The sequence below is a fragment of the Macaca fascicularis genome, chromosome 19, assembly GCF_037993035.2.
Source record: "Macaca fascicularis isolate 582-1 chromosome 19, T2T-MFA8v1.1".
NCBI lineage: Eukaryota > Metazoa > Chordata > Mammalia > Primates > Cercopithecidae > Macaca > Macaca fascicularis.
Window position 1 is genome coordinate 19,108,186 of NC_088393.1, and position 13,345 is coordinate 19,121,530.

The 13,345-nt window shown below is 56.4% G+C and overlaps 1 protein-coding gene across 21 annotated transcripts in view; it reads left to right on the top strand.

Annotated features, from left to right (window-relative positions):
• Nucleotides 1-13,345, top strand: part of CRTC1 (CREB regulated transcription coactivator 1) — a 100,717-nt gene that overhangs the window by 25,049 nt on the left and 62,323 nt on the right. For 7 of the 21 annotated variants that reach the window (XM_045380588.2, XM_074026424.1, XM_065535256.1 and 4 more), the window contains exon 1: nt 2,344-2,496. The exons of the other annotated variants lie outside the window; for them this stretch is intronic. The gene's annotated coding sequence lies outside the window, so the exon portion shown is untranslated. Of the gene's footprint in view, nt 1-2,343; nt 2,497-13,345 lie in introns of those variants that run through there. 21 annotated transcript variants of the gene reach the window in all.

Consider the following 13,345-nt stretch of genomic DNA (forward strand, 5'->3'; position numbering starts at 1 on the left):
TTCCATGTGGATTTTAGGGTGGATTTTTTTCGATTTCTTCAAAAAATGGTATTTTGGTAGGGATTCCATTGAATCTAGACTGCTTTGGGTAGTATTACCACCTCTAAAATATTAAGTTGTGGCCAGGCGCAGTGGTTCATGCCTGTAATCCCACCACTCCTGGGAGGCCAAGGCAGGAGGATCACTTGAGCCCAGGAGTTCAAGACCAGCCCGGGCAACGTAGTCAGATCTGTCTCTATTTAAAACAACAGCAACAAAAAGAAGTCACGCTCTCCTCCTCCCAGCGATGTGACCCCGGGCAAGCCCATAGTTGGCCCATGCCTCAGTTTCCCTGTCTGTAAGATGTGCCGTGAAGGGGGTTAACTCTGTCAATGCATGAACAGTCCTCAGGACTGTAGCTCACACAGATAGTGCTCCGTGAAGGGAGCCATGTTTGCTGAGAGGGCTGCCTGGAGGAGGAGAGCTCTGTAGTGGGACATTAGGGGTTTCTGGCTTCTACATCAGCATCAGGAAGATCGTAGCTCTGTCTGCCAGGGCCAGGTGCATTGGGCACATGGGATGGGGGAATTGGGGCCACGACGAGCCTGGCAAGGGGCTGCTGGGCTGGAGGAGTCTCCTGGGGCATCTCAGGGAATATTCTGGAAGCAGGGCTGGGGTGGCACTTGGGAGTTAGTTGACAATAAGGAGTGACGTGAGAAGCACAGAGGCCGAATCCTCTGGGAGCCAAGTTTGAGGGGCAGACAGAGCGTGGGGACTGAAGTCAGGGCTCCTGCGGCGCCGGCCCTTCCTGTCCCACCGCTGTTCGGGACCCTGTGGTATCTTCCATGGATGCTGGCCCTGCCCCCAGCTGAGCGGTGCCCAGAAGCAGGAGAACCCTGGTTTCCCGCCCCTACTTGGCCACCCTGCCCTCATACCAGCGTCCCACACCGTGGCAAGCCCAGAGCTGTGCTCAGTTCAGGCAGCCATGTGGCCACCCTGGCAACTCCTCCCTTCTGATCCCTGCTGCCCTGTCCTCCATGGGGTGCTGTCTCTAGGCCCGGGAGGAAGGCCGAGGGGAAGGCGTCATGGGTGCAGTGGGTAAATGTCCGCCCAGTACCTCCTTTGAGCCCGCATGGCGCCCGGAGGTGCAGGGTCCCGGGGCTGTTCCTGGAGCAGCAGGTGCCAGGCATGGCATGGGAGGAGCCCCGTGGAGCCCAGAGACACAGGTGCACCTGGCAGTGGGCACAGCAACTGCAGAGGCTTGGTCTTGGCAGGGTGCACATGAGGAGGTGGTAGCCGAGGGGACAGGGCCTCCCAGTCTGGTGCTCACAGCCTCCCTCACACAGGGACCACCTTTCCCCTCACCTGGCCCCTCATCCTCTGTCCTGATGTCCCCTCATGTGCCTTTTTATGCACACCTTGCCCCCACACCTAACCCTCAGGCAGCGGGAGAAGGGCTGCAGCAGTGGGGTGTGGCTCCTGGCGCAAGGAACAGGCCAGGTGGCAGGAGCCAGGACAGCTTCAGTGGGAGAAGCCTCCAGGCCCAAGTTGGGGCCTGAACAGAAAGGAGGGAGACAGCAGGGTAAGAAGGGCAGTATCTGCCTGGGGCTGAGAGGGAGCAGAGAGGGCGTCTGAGGGTGGCTGGGGGCTGTGTCTGAGCAAGGCCTTGGGTGGGAGTTGGGATGAGCCTCTGCACCTGCGGACACCGCTCCTGAGGTCCTCTGGGAAGCTGGCAGTGCACCTAGGACTCCACCTGGGGGAGATGGGTCCCGTCTGCCCTGGGCGGGCTTCCTCATGCTGGGACCCCCAGCCTGGAATGCAGCCAGGATCAGGAGCCCTGAAGTTAGGACCTGAGGGCTCCCAGGGCCGAGGCCTGGGACAGGCCTGGGACAGGCCTGGGACAGGCCTGGGACGTCCCCCGCCATGGATGGGCTGCTGCTCCTATGTTGCCTGCCCTGCCCTGGCCCCTTGGTCCTGCCTCCTCCAGCAGCAGTGACTCTGCCGCAGGGAGGGCAGCTCAGGTCACTCCTGGTTAAATCCTTCCGGTGGCTTCTTGTCCCACCCAGGGTGGGGTCCCACAAGGCTCAGCTCTCTTGAGGCTCTGAGCCCGCCAGGCCCCACCCCAACTTCTTTGCCCACCCTGGCTTCCTTGGCAGGCCCCTGTCATGGTCACTGTGTGACACCAGGGCCTTTGTGCTCACGGGGCCTCCTGCCTGGAGTGCTCTTCCCAGGTCCAGCGTCACCTCCTTGGCCACCTTCCCGCCACTCCATTTCCGGCTTGCTTTCTGCATAGCCCCACTCACTCGGAAATCCCCCACTTCCTTCCTCCATCTACCCACCCAGCTGCCCGGCCCATGCCTATCTGAGCCAGCACAGCTTGTCCTGGACCATCAAGGACTTGTGGCTTCCCCTGCTATGGACTCCCTGTGCCTCGACATCCCTCCCTGGCCTCTCGTCCTACTGCCTGGGGGCACTGCCTGGCCAGCAGATCCTTCTTGAAAGGGACCATCCCTCCGGGTGAGCTGGACTTGCAGGGTTTTCTGGGGCTGCTGGAGGGGGTGGGAGCCAGGAGCCAGTGTGAGTGGGCGGCTGGCTGGGCTCCTGGCCGTGTTTAGCTGTTCGCTCCCATGGGGGCTTTGGGTCAGAGGGTAGAGAGGGTCACACCCTCAAGCACCCTGGACTGTTTATTTTTTACATTTATTTTTATTTTTTATTTTTATTTTTTTGAGACAGTCTCACTCTGTCGCCCAAGCTGGAGTGTAGTGGCTCGATCTTGGCTCACTGCAACCTCCGCCTTCAGGGTTCAAGTGATTCTCCTACCTCAGCCACCCCAGTAGCTGGGATTACAGGCACCCACCACTGTGCCCAGCTAATTTTTGTATTTTACTAGAGACGGGATTTGAGTTTCGCCGTGTTGCCCAGGCTGGTCTCGAACTCCTGACCTCAGGCGATCCACTGCCTTGGCCTCCCAGAGTGCTGGGATTGCAGGTGTGAGCCACCGTACCTGGCCTCATCCTTGACTGTTTAGAAAGCCCATGCCCAGGCTTGGCCAGTCACCCCTCTTTCTTCTCCCTGTCCCACGCCATAGTGCCCCCTCCCCAGGGCTTTGTAGGCCTCCAGCTGATGGGGAGTCCACTGTGGCCAGGGCTGCTAACAGTTAACTGCTGGATGAGCTGCAGTGAATTTCCTTGGGGTTTTGGCTCAGGGTGAGACCCGCATTCCCAGCTTTGCTTGGCCACATGCGGCATCCTAGCGCTGAACCTTCCCGTCCCAGGTGGCCCACTTCTCAGGGAGGGGCTTGGGAGGACTTCTTGTTTGGGGGCTGGTGGGGGTGTCCTTCCCTCCAGGCCTTGGGTCAGCCCACGCAGCTGCCGACCCGAGTGAGGGGCAGTGGGACGTGTTGGCCTTGGCGGCCCCAGGGCCGCCTTGGAGGGGAGCATGAGGGCACCGATCCTGCGCCTCCATGCCTGGGCTGGGCGGGAGCTGGGGATGCATCCATCGCCTGCCAGGAATCCGGGCCCTGAGTTGTCGGCACTTCCAGTGTTTCAGGAGAAGCCAAGCAATTCTGATGTTTAAGTTAACTTAAAAAAAAAAGTAACAGTTGGCCACCAGTTTGCATTTTTATAAAAATGCTTCTCAGACCTCAGGAAGGCCACAGCTGCGGCCGGCCACGCTCCTGCTCCTGCCTGCCAGGTTACAGGCTCTGACGTGGGCCCAAGAGCCTCTGGGCTGTAGTGGGTGGGGCAGCCGCGCTGGTCCTGGGGTGGGTGCCGGGCAGTTCTGCCCATTCCCGGCTGCCTTGGGAGGGGGTGAATGATGGCTGAGAAGCTTATGGCCAAGGGTCTTGGATCAGCAGCTGACGTCCTCTTCCTTAAACACATGTGGGGCCGGGGTGGCTTCCTGGTTAGAAGGCACTAGGGTGGTCTACTTTGGGCCCCTCCACCCACCCCCACACTGCCAGAACCTTGGGTATACTTTTTATTTCTCCTTTATACTTTTTTCACTGATATAAAATACATATAACATAAAAATTAGCCTTTATTTAATTTTTTGAGACAGGGTTTTGCTCTGTTGCCCAGGCTGGAGTACAGTAGTTCTATCCCAGCACCCTCGATATCCAGACTGAAGTGATCCTGTCACCTCAGCCTCCCAAGTAGCTGGGATTACAGGAGTGTACCACCATGGCCAGCTAATTTTTAAAAGTTTTTGTGGAGATGGGTCTCACTATATTGCCCAGGCTGGTCTGAAACTCCTTCCTGGGCTCAAGCCATCCTCCTGCCTCAGCCTCCCAAAGTGCTGGAATTACAAGCATGAGCCACTGTGCCTGGCCCCGTTAGACGTCTGTTTGGTTGTTTGTTTTTGAGACAGGAGCTCACTCTGTCGCCCAGGCTGGAGTTCAGTGGCGTGATATTGGTTCACTGCAGCCTTTGCCTCCCAGGTTTAAGTGATTCTCCCACCTCAGCCTTCCTGGTAGGGAGATTACAGGCACCCACCACCACACCCAGCTAATTTTTTTTGTATTTTTAATAGAGATAGGGTTTCACCATGTTGGGCAGGCTGATCTAGAACTCCTGACCTCAGGTGATCTGCCTGCCTTGGCCTCCCAAAGTGCTGGGATTGTAGGCATAAGCCACCATGCCCAGCCCTGATTAGCCATGTTAAAGTATGCAATTTAGTGGCATTTAGTACCTTCTCAATATTGTGCAGTGATCACCTCTACCCAGCTCCAGAACATTTCATCCCCCCAAAAAGAGACCCGTCTTAGCTGGACGCAGTTGCTCATTCCTGTAATCCCAGCACTTTGGGAGGCCAAGGCGAGCAGATCGCTTGAGGTCAGGAGTTTGAGACCAGCCTGGCCAACATGGCAAAACTCTGTCTCTACTAAAAATACAAAAATTAGCCTGGCGTGGTGGCATATGCCTGTAATCCCAGCTACCTGGGAGGCTGAGGCAGGAGAATGGCTTGTACCTGGGAGGTGGAGGCTGCAGTGAGCCGAGATCGTGCCACTGCATTCCAGGCTGCGTGATGGAGCAAGACTCTGTCTCAAAAAAAAAAAAAAAAAGACAAAAAAAAAAACCACTATCTATCAGCAGTTACTCCCCGTTCCCCTCCCCCGCCCCGGCAGCCAGCAGTCTGCTTCCTGTCTCTATGGATTTGCCTGTTCTGGACATTTCAGATCAATGGACTCTGACACTGTGTGGAGTTTTGTGTCTGGCCTCTCTCAGTCAGCATCGTATCTTCAGGCTTCTTCCACGTCGTAGCGTGCATGAGATGAGTGCTTCATTCCTCTCCATGGCGGAATAGCATTCTGCTGTATGGATGGAGCACATCTGGCTGAAGCGCATTCTGCTGTATGGATGGAACGCGTTCTGTTCATCCACTTGTCTGTTGATGGGCATTTGGCCTGTTTCCACATTTTGGCTGTTACGAACAGAGCTGCGTGGACATGTGTGTTGCAGGGTTTGTGTGGACGCTATCTTCAGTTCTCTTGGGTCTATACTGAGGACTGGAATTGCGGGATCATGCAGAGACTCTGGGTTTAACTGTTTGAGTAGTGGCCGGGCTGTCTTCCCGGAGTAGACCGGTTTTGTAGGCTCGTCTTCCATGTTCTCTGCTGTGACCCTTCTGTGGGAGCTGAGGCCCTGCACTCTTAGGCATCCTCCTCATGCCCCTCCTCCCTCCAATGTTACTGGGCCTGTTGTTGGGGTTTGTGGTGTTTCTGTACAGATCTGCAGAGGCCAGGCTCACCGCCGGTTGGCCTTAGCTCAGGATACGGGTTCGTGTTGGCTGGGATTCCTGCCCAGGTCCATTTGGAATATTCCACTTGTGCGTGAAGCAAAGGCCCAAGGATATTAAGTGGCGTGTCCAGGCACAGAGCCCCTTTCTGCACACCCAGCTGCACATGAGGGGAGGAGCTGACATCCCGAAAGGCCGCGCAGAGGTGGGAGCTTGAGGACACAGCCCTGCAGTGTCTGCTGGGGTGAGCCCTGCACCACTGGCAGCCCTCTCCCCAGCCTGGTGGGTAGAGCTGTGTTGGGAGGGCCTGCAAGTGTGGAAACCTACGCTAAAAATAGCAGCCACATGCCTCCTGTGGGCGGCCCACGCTCACCTCTCCTGGCACCCTAGTTTGCCCGGAAGCAGCAGGGTGGGAGGGCACGCTGGGCCCCACGCAAGCCCATACTGTCCTTTCACGTATGCATGAGGCTGGGTGAGCCACGCACACCCAAGGCCACCCTCCACAGCACTGTATCCCAAGCTAGGGTTTGGGGTGCCCCAGAAATCAGCAGGAATCAGAATAGCTCCGTTTGCAGGAAGACATGATAGTGCACATTGCAGCCGTGACACGGTATCCCCAGTGGGTCCTGGGAGGTGCACTCCATCCTCCTGCTATTCGCTTTGCAACAAAACTAACACTCTTTTTTTTTTTTTTAAAAGACGGAGTCCTGCTCTGTCACCTAGGCTGAAGTACAGTGGCATGATCTTCGCTCACTGCAACCTCTGCCTTCTGGGTTCAAGCAATTCTCCTGCCTCAGCCTCCTGAGTAGCTGGGATTATAGGCATGTGCCACAACGCCCAGCTAATTTTTGTATTTTTAGTAGAGAGGGGGTTTCACCATGTTGGCCAGACTGGTCTCCAACTCCTGACCTCGTGATCCGCCCGCCTTGGCCTCCCAAAGTGCTGGGATTACAGGTGTGAGCCACCGCACTCGGCCTAAAACTAATGCTCATTAAACAGACAAGAGCAGCTTCCCGTCCACCGGTCAGATGTGGCTACTGGCCAGCTTGTGCTCTGATTGCCAGAACGCTCTCTCCAGAACGTTCTCATTTCAGCATGGCAGCATTCAGGATTGAGGTGTCATTCTCACCCCCAAATGTTGATGACCCCCAGGGAACCTCCAACCTCCTGGCCACATCCTGTTGTCTGCACCCTGAGTATTGGGGCCTGTATACTCCCTTGCCCTCCCTCAGCCCTTTGAGGGGCCTCTCCTGCCCGCACTGGGCTCTGGGGCCTGCAGCTCCCAGCCTGGGCTTCGGGAAGGGTTTGTGTGCCTGTTCAGGGGCCTTTCAAGCACAGTTTTTGTTGGTGTCCTGGGGCTGCCGCTACAAATGACCACAAAATCTGGTGGCTTAAGAAACAGAAATGTACACTCCCCTAGTTCTGGAGGCCAGAAGTCCAAGATCAAGGTGTGGGCAAGGTTGACTCTATCTGTAGAAGGCTCTAGGGGCGGATCCCTCCTGCCTCTGGGGGCTCCAGGCGCTCCTTGGCTTGTGGCCGCATCACTCCAGTCTCTGACTCTGTCTTCACTTGGCCTGTGTGTCTATGTCTCTTTCCCCTTCTCCTCTCTCTCTCTCTTTTTTTTTTTTTTCTTTTTTTGAGGCAGAGACTCGCTCTGCCACCCAGGCTGGGGTGCAATGGTGCGATCTTGTCTGACTGCAACCTCCAACTTCCGGGTTCAGGCAGTTCTGCTGCCTTAGTCTCCCGAGTAGCTGGGATTACAGGTGCACGCCACCACGCCCGGCTAATACCCCTTCTCCTTTCTTTTTTTTTTTTTTTTTTTTTGAGACGGAGTCTCACGCTGTCGCCCAGGCTGGAGTGCAGTGGCGCGATCTCGGCTCACTGCAAGCTCCGCCTCCCGGGTTCCCGCCATTCTCCTGCCTCAGCCTCCTGAGTAGCTGGGACTACAGGCGCCCGCCACCGCGCCCGGCTAATTTTTTGTATTTTTAGTAGAGACGGGGTTTCACTGTGGTCTCGATCTCCTGAACTTGTGATCCGCCCGCCTCGGCCTCCCAAAGTGCTGGGATTACAGGCTTGAGCCACCGCGCCCGGCCCCTTCTCCTTTCTTGTAAAGACCCTTGCCATTGGATTAGGGCCCACCCTACTCCAACATGACCTTAACTCAAGTATAGCTGCGAACACCTTATTTCCAAGTAAGTTCCCATTCCAGGTGCCGGGAGTCAGGACTTGGACATACCTTTCTAGGAGTACGTCCCACAACAGAAAGTAAGTACTGTGGTGCAGGCCCCATGCCCAGCAGGGAGCTGCAGCCTCCCTTCAGCCGCCTGTGGCCCCAGGGACCGGCCTGTCCTCCCCTCTTCCTCTGCTTCTCAGTGTGTGGACATCATGATGCTTTTGCTTTCATCATTTGTGTGATCACGTCTTGGAACCAAGTGCTATTTGCATGTGCAGGTGGGCTCCCAGGCCCGGGGTCTCTCTGAGTTGGCCTGTTTGGAGGTTTGTCCCAGCCAAGGGGCCCGTCTGGCTGAACCTACCCTTCTCAGGGCCGCATCCCATTTCCCTGTTGACTTTGCTGCAGTCCATGCTCCTTCCTGCCGCTGCTTGCGGTTGGCTGCTGTTTGGAGCTGCCTCCAGCATTCCTGCACCCAAAGCCTGGGACAGGTGTACGTTTATGTGCTGGCAACTGGGGGGTGGAGGGTGTCGCCAAAGAACGGGGGTGCTGAGAATGGGCCCCATGCTGGGCTGCAGGTGGGGAGGGATGCCTCCAGGACTCCCAGAGTCACTGGTGGCATGTACTCCCTGCTGCCCAGTGCCCCGCTGTGGGGACCCCGTAGTGAGTGCAGCAGCCACAGCCCATCCGTGGTGGGGGGTGTGGTCTTAGGATGGGGACATGAGCCTGAGGTTCACTGTTGGAGGTGGGGCAAGAATGTGGCTCCCGCATGACTTCTTTTTTTTGAGATGGAGTCTTGCTCTGTCGCCCAGGCTGGAGTGCAGTGGCACGATCTCAGCTCACTGCAATCTCTGCCTCCCAGGTTCAAGCAGTTCTCTGCCTCAGCCTCCCGAGTAGCTGGGATTACAGGCGTCTGCCACCACGCCTGGCTAATTTTTGGAATTTTAGTAGATACGGGGTTTCACCATGTTGGCCAGGCTGGTCTCAAACTCCTGACCTCATGATCCACCCACCTTGGCCTCCCAAAGTGCTGGGATTACAGGTGTGAGCAACTGCGCCTGGCCGGCTCCCACATGACTCTTAGCCCAGGCGTAGCCCAGCAGGCATTAGTGTGTGGAGAGGGCGCGGCCAGGATAGGGGCCGGCGAGTAGAGTGTGCTGTGGGGTCTTTCCTTTAGAGCTGGAGTGACCTGCTCAGGTGGGAAGTTTGGAGAGACTCCAGCTGAGTGGTTTGGGGGCCACAGGGTTAATTTGAGACCCCAGTAGGAGGCTTCTGTATTTGTCCAGGCAAGAGACGATGTGGCTTGGGCCAGAGTGAGGACAGAAGAGGTGAGAGGGCAGAAGAGGCGCTGGGGCACGGGGGAGCCAGGTGGGGCATGGGGGGTTCCTAAGAAAGGGCCAGGTTTGGGCAGGTGTGAATGTGCTCGTGTGCACGCAAGTGAGTGGGAGGTGGCACACACATTATGTGTGAGCGTGCATGGACGTGTGTATGGTGTGGTGTGCATGCACACATATAAACAGGCATGCAGGCGGGACAGGATCGTGAGCCTGTGTGTGTGCATGTGAGCATGTGTGCATGCACATGCATGAATGTGTTGATAGATACAATGTGACTACGTGTATGGCTGTGAATGTGCACACATGTGACTGGGTGCATGTGTGTGAACACCTGTGATGTCTGTATAGCCTCCCTCGGAGGGTGACTGGCGCTGGGCTGGAGACATGAGTTCGGGGAGCCTTGATTGAGGGGTGATGGTGGCACTCCCAGGGTGGGGCTGAGAGGGGGTTGCTGGGCTTGGGAGTGGAGGGCCCAGGAGAAGGCTTTCCCCCAGCCCCCTCTCCCAGGGTCTTCAGGCTGTGTGAGAGCCAGGACTGGGTCTGTCTCCTTGTGGCCTCTGTCCCTGGTGCAGTAATGACCACTGGGTGATGGCCCTTGGGGTCCAGGGCAGCCCTGGAGCCCTTGCCATAGATGCTGAGCTGGAGCGGGGCTGCCACGTCATACTGTTCAGGGGCCAGTCCCTCCCCTCCGGAGCCAATTGCCTCAAACACTGTGCCCACAGAAGGGTCGTAGTGCTCACAGGAGCCTGTGTTTCTGCCTGTGTGTGGGGCACTGAGGCCCAGAGAGGTGGCCACCAGCTTGGATGCAGGACCCCTGGGCTCAAACACTGCCCTCCAGCCTCAGCCTACAGTAAGTGGGGGCAGGACTGGAGGATGCAGCTCAGAGAGGAGGGTGCAGGGTTCCGGGGTGGGCTGAATGCCAGGCGGGAGCAGAGCAGGGCCTCTCGCAGGACGGTTTCTCTTGCCAGCCCTGGTCAAGGCAGCAGTGGTTTCCAGACACGGGGCTGTGTGTGTGAGGCAGGAACAGCATAGGCAGGGGCCCCCTGGGGAGAGGGCCTTGGACAGCAGGAAGAAGACCTGGCAGTGGGGACAGGAGTGAGGGAGAAGAAAAAGACAGCAGGGCCTGGGCAGCCCTGTCATGGGGCCGGCTTTGAATCTTACTTATCTATTGTTGAGGTGAACGCCACGTAAGATCCACCATCTGAAAGTGAACAGTTCCGTGGCGTTCAGCGCATTCACAGTATTGTGCAGGCATCACAGCTATCTAGTTCCAGAACATTCTCACCATCAAAAGGAGACCTTGTCCCCATTAGCAGTCCCTCCCCTCCTCTCCTCCCCAGTCCCTGGCAGTTACTAATCTGCTTCCTGTCTCTGTGGATTTGCCTGTTCTGAGCATTTCAGATCAATGGAATCTCATACTCTGTGGCCGTCTGTACTTGGCTTCTCTCACTCAGCGTTGCGTGTTCAGGTTTATCCACGTTGTAGCATGGGTCAGTGCTTCTTTCCTTTTTTGTTGTTCCTCTTGAGACAGGGTCTCACTCTGTTACCCAGGCTGGAGTGCAGTGGTGCGATCACAGCTCATTGCAGCCTCCACCTCCTGGGCTCTATCCAACCTCACACCTCAGCCTCCCGAATAGCTGAGATTATAGGTGTGCACCACCATGTATGCCTGGCTAATTTTTTTTCTTTTTTTTTTTTAGAAATGGGGTTTTGCCATGTTGGCCAGGCCGCTCTCAAACTCCTGGCCTCAAGTGATCTTCCCGCCTCCACCTCCCAAAGCGCTGGGATTACAAGCATGAGCCACTGTGCCCAGCCTTCATTCCTTTTCATGGCTGAATCCTATTGCATTGTATGGACAGACCACAGTCTTATTCATTCATCCCTTGGCACACACTTGGATTTTCCCACCTTTTGGCTATTGTCCATTGTGCTGGTACACACACTCACATATGATTGTCTTCATTTCATGGGGGCGTCTGCCCAGGAGCGGGATTGCTTGGTCAGACAGCAGCTCAGCATGTCACTTGTTGAGGAACCGCTACACGGATTGGGGGTTTATTTTAAATAGGATGAAAGCCTACTGGTGTATTTAAAACAGGAGCATGACACGATTTGAACTGAATTAATAAAGAGAAGAAAATGAAGGAGTCTCGGCGGCCACTTGCAGAGGGAGCAGGGAGGCCGGGGAGGAAGTCACACAGGTGTCTGGGTGCGAGATGACACGGGCTATTTCTAGGGAGGGGACTGACGACAGGCCCTGGAGGTCTAGCTGCTGGGAAGTGATCGTGGGAGTGACGAGGCAGGCAGAGGAAAGGGACACCTCCATCGTCTGTCCCTGCTTCCTCTACCCTGGTGGGTGCAGCCCCCAACTAGTAACCCCTCCTCTGGGCCTGGTCCTTCCCTGCATCATTGCACCCTCGGGGCAGTCCGAGTTGGTACCTGGCCCCGCTGGCCCAGAATGTGGCCTGAAGATGGTGAGACAGGCAAGGGCCGACCCCACCGGGTCCCTAGGGCCTACAGCAGGTGCCACTTGGGACCCGACTAGGAGTTCGGGGGCCTGGGTGAAGCCTTTGGGACAGGGCCGTGAGGGCACTCGAGGGGTACCAGGTGGGCGCTGGCAGGCCCAGGATCTGGCCTCCCAAATCACAAAATGACTTTTGGTGTTATGTAACTCCATAGTCAAGCTATGTCTAAAAAATGGAGCATAAAAACTATTTTGGGCCCATGGTAATGAGGGCATGTCGCCTTTGTCTTAGCCGTCCTGGGGGGAGGCAGCGTCGAAAGAGCTGCTCAGAGAGGCGGGTTCAGCCCAGACCCCAAGCAAGCCCTGTGTCAGCAGGCAGACGCCGTTTTCAAAAATCATTTGTTCCGCCTCGACCGGAGGTGGCTCCTGGCAGATCGCCCTGCAGTGCTCAGAATCCCAGAGGCCTGCGGGCGGCTGACCCTGGGCGAGCAGGGCCGGGCCTCCTCCGCCGCATCTGGGATCTGACTTCCCTGAGGTTAGGTCCGGCACCTGTCAGAAACCAGGCCTGACATTTTCAAGACGGGCACAGGCCGGCTCCGGGGAGGCCCTAGGCACGTCCATGTGGGCGGCGTCGGCGTCGGGCTTCTTGCCCGGGACTGAGGGGCCGCTCCCAGGGAGGGAGACCCTGTTTCAAGCGGCCAGAATCCCCCGCCAGTGGTTTGTGTTATTCAGTTGGTGATAAGGTTTTAAATTAAACTGCAAAGGATCTGTTCCCCCAGCTACAAATAGAGATGTGTGCTCGCACATTCCAGAAGCCAAGTGTGCACCGAGACGTGTGTTTTGAGTCAAGGTGGAGAAAAAGTGAGTTGGTTTTTTTTTGGTTTTGTTTTGTTTTTGAGATGGAGTCTCATTCTGTCTCCCAGGCTAATGTGTAGTGCCGCGATCTCGGCTCACTGCAGCCTCTGCCTCCCGGGTTCAAGCAGTTATCCTGCCTCAGCCTCCCGAGTAGCTGGGATTACAGATGTGTGCCACCACCCCCGGCTAACTTTTGTATTTTCAGTAGAGACAGGGTTTCACCATGTTGGCCAGGCTGGTCTCGAACTCCTGACCTCAAGACATCCACCTACCTTGGCCTCCCAAAGTGCTGGGATTGCAGGTGTGAGCCACCGCGCCCGGCCAAGTTTTGGAATTCCATTTCTCTCTCTGCTCATGTACACTATGTGCACGCATGCATGGGGCGGTCTCTCTCTAATTATATATGCTACATGCACGCATGCATGGGGCCCTTTCTCTCTGCCCATGTACACTGCGTAGACACATGCATGGGGCCTCAGTCCTTCCTTTCTTGTTGGCTGCTGTGACAAATGACCACAAACTGGGTGTCTTAAAACAATAGAAATGTATTCAGTGCAGGTGTCAGCAGGGTTGGTGCCTGCAGGAGGCTCTAGAGGAGGATCCTTCCTGCCTCCTCCAGCTTCAGTGGCTCCAGGCCCTCTTTACATCACTCCAGTCTCTGCCTTCATTGTCGTGTGGACACCTCCTTCCTCTCCCTGTGCCTGTCTTTGTGGCTTTTCTGAGGATACTAGTCGTTGGATTTAGGGCGTATCCTACTTCAGTTCAACCTCATTTTTTTTTTTTTTTTCTTGAGATGGAGTCTTG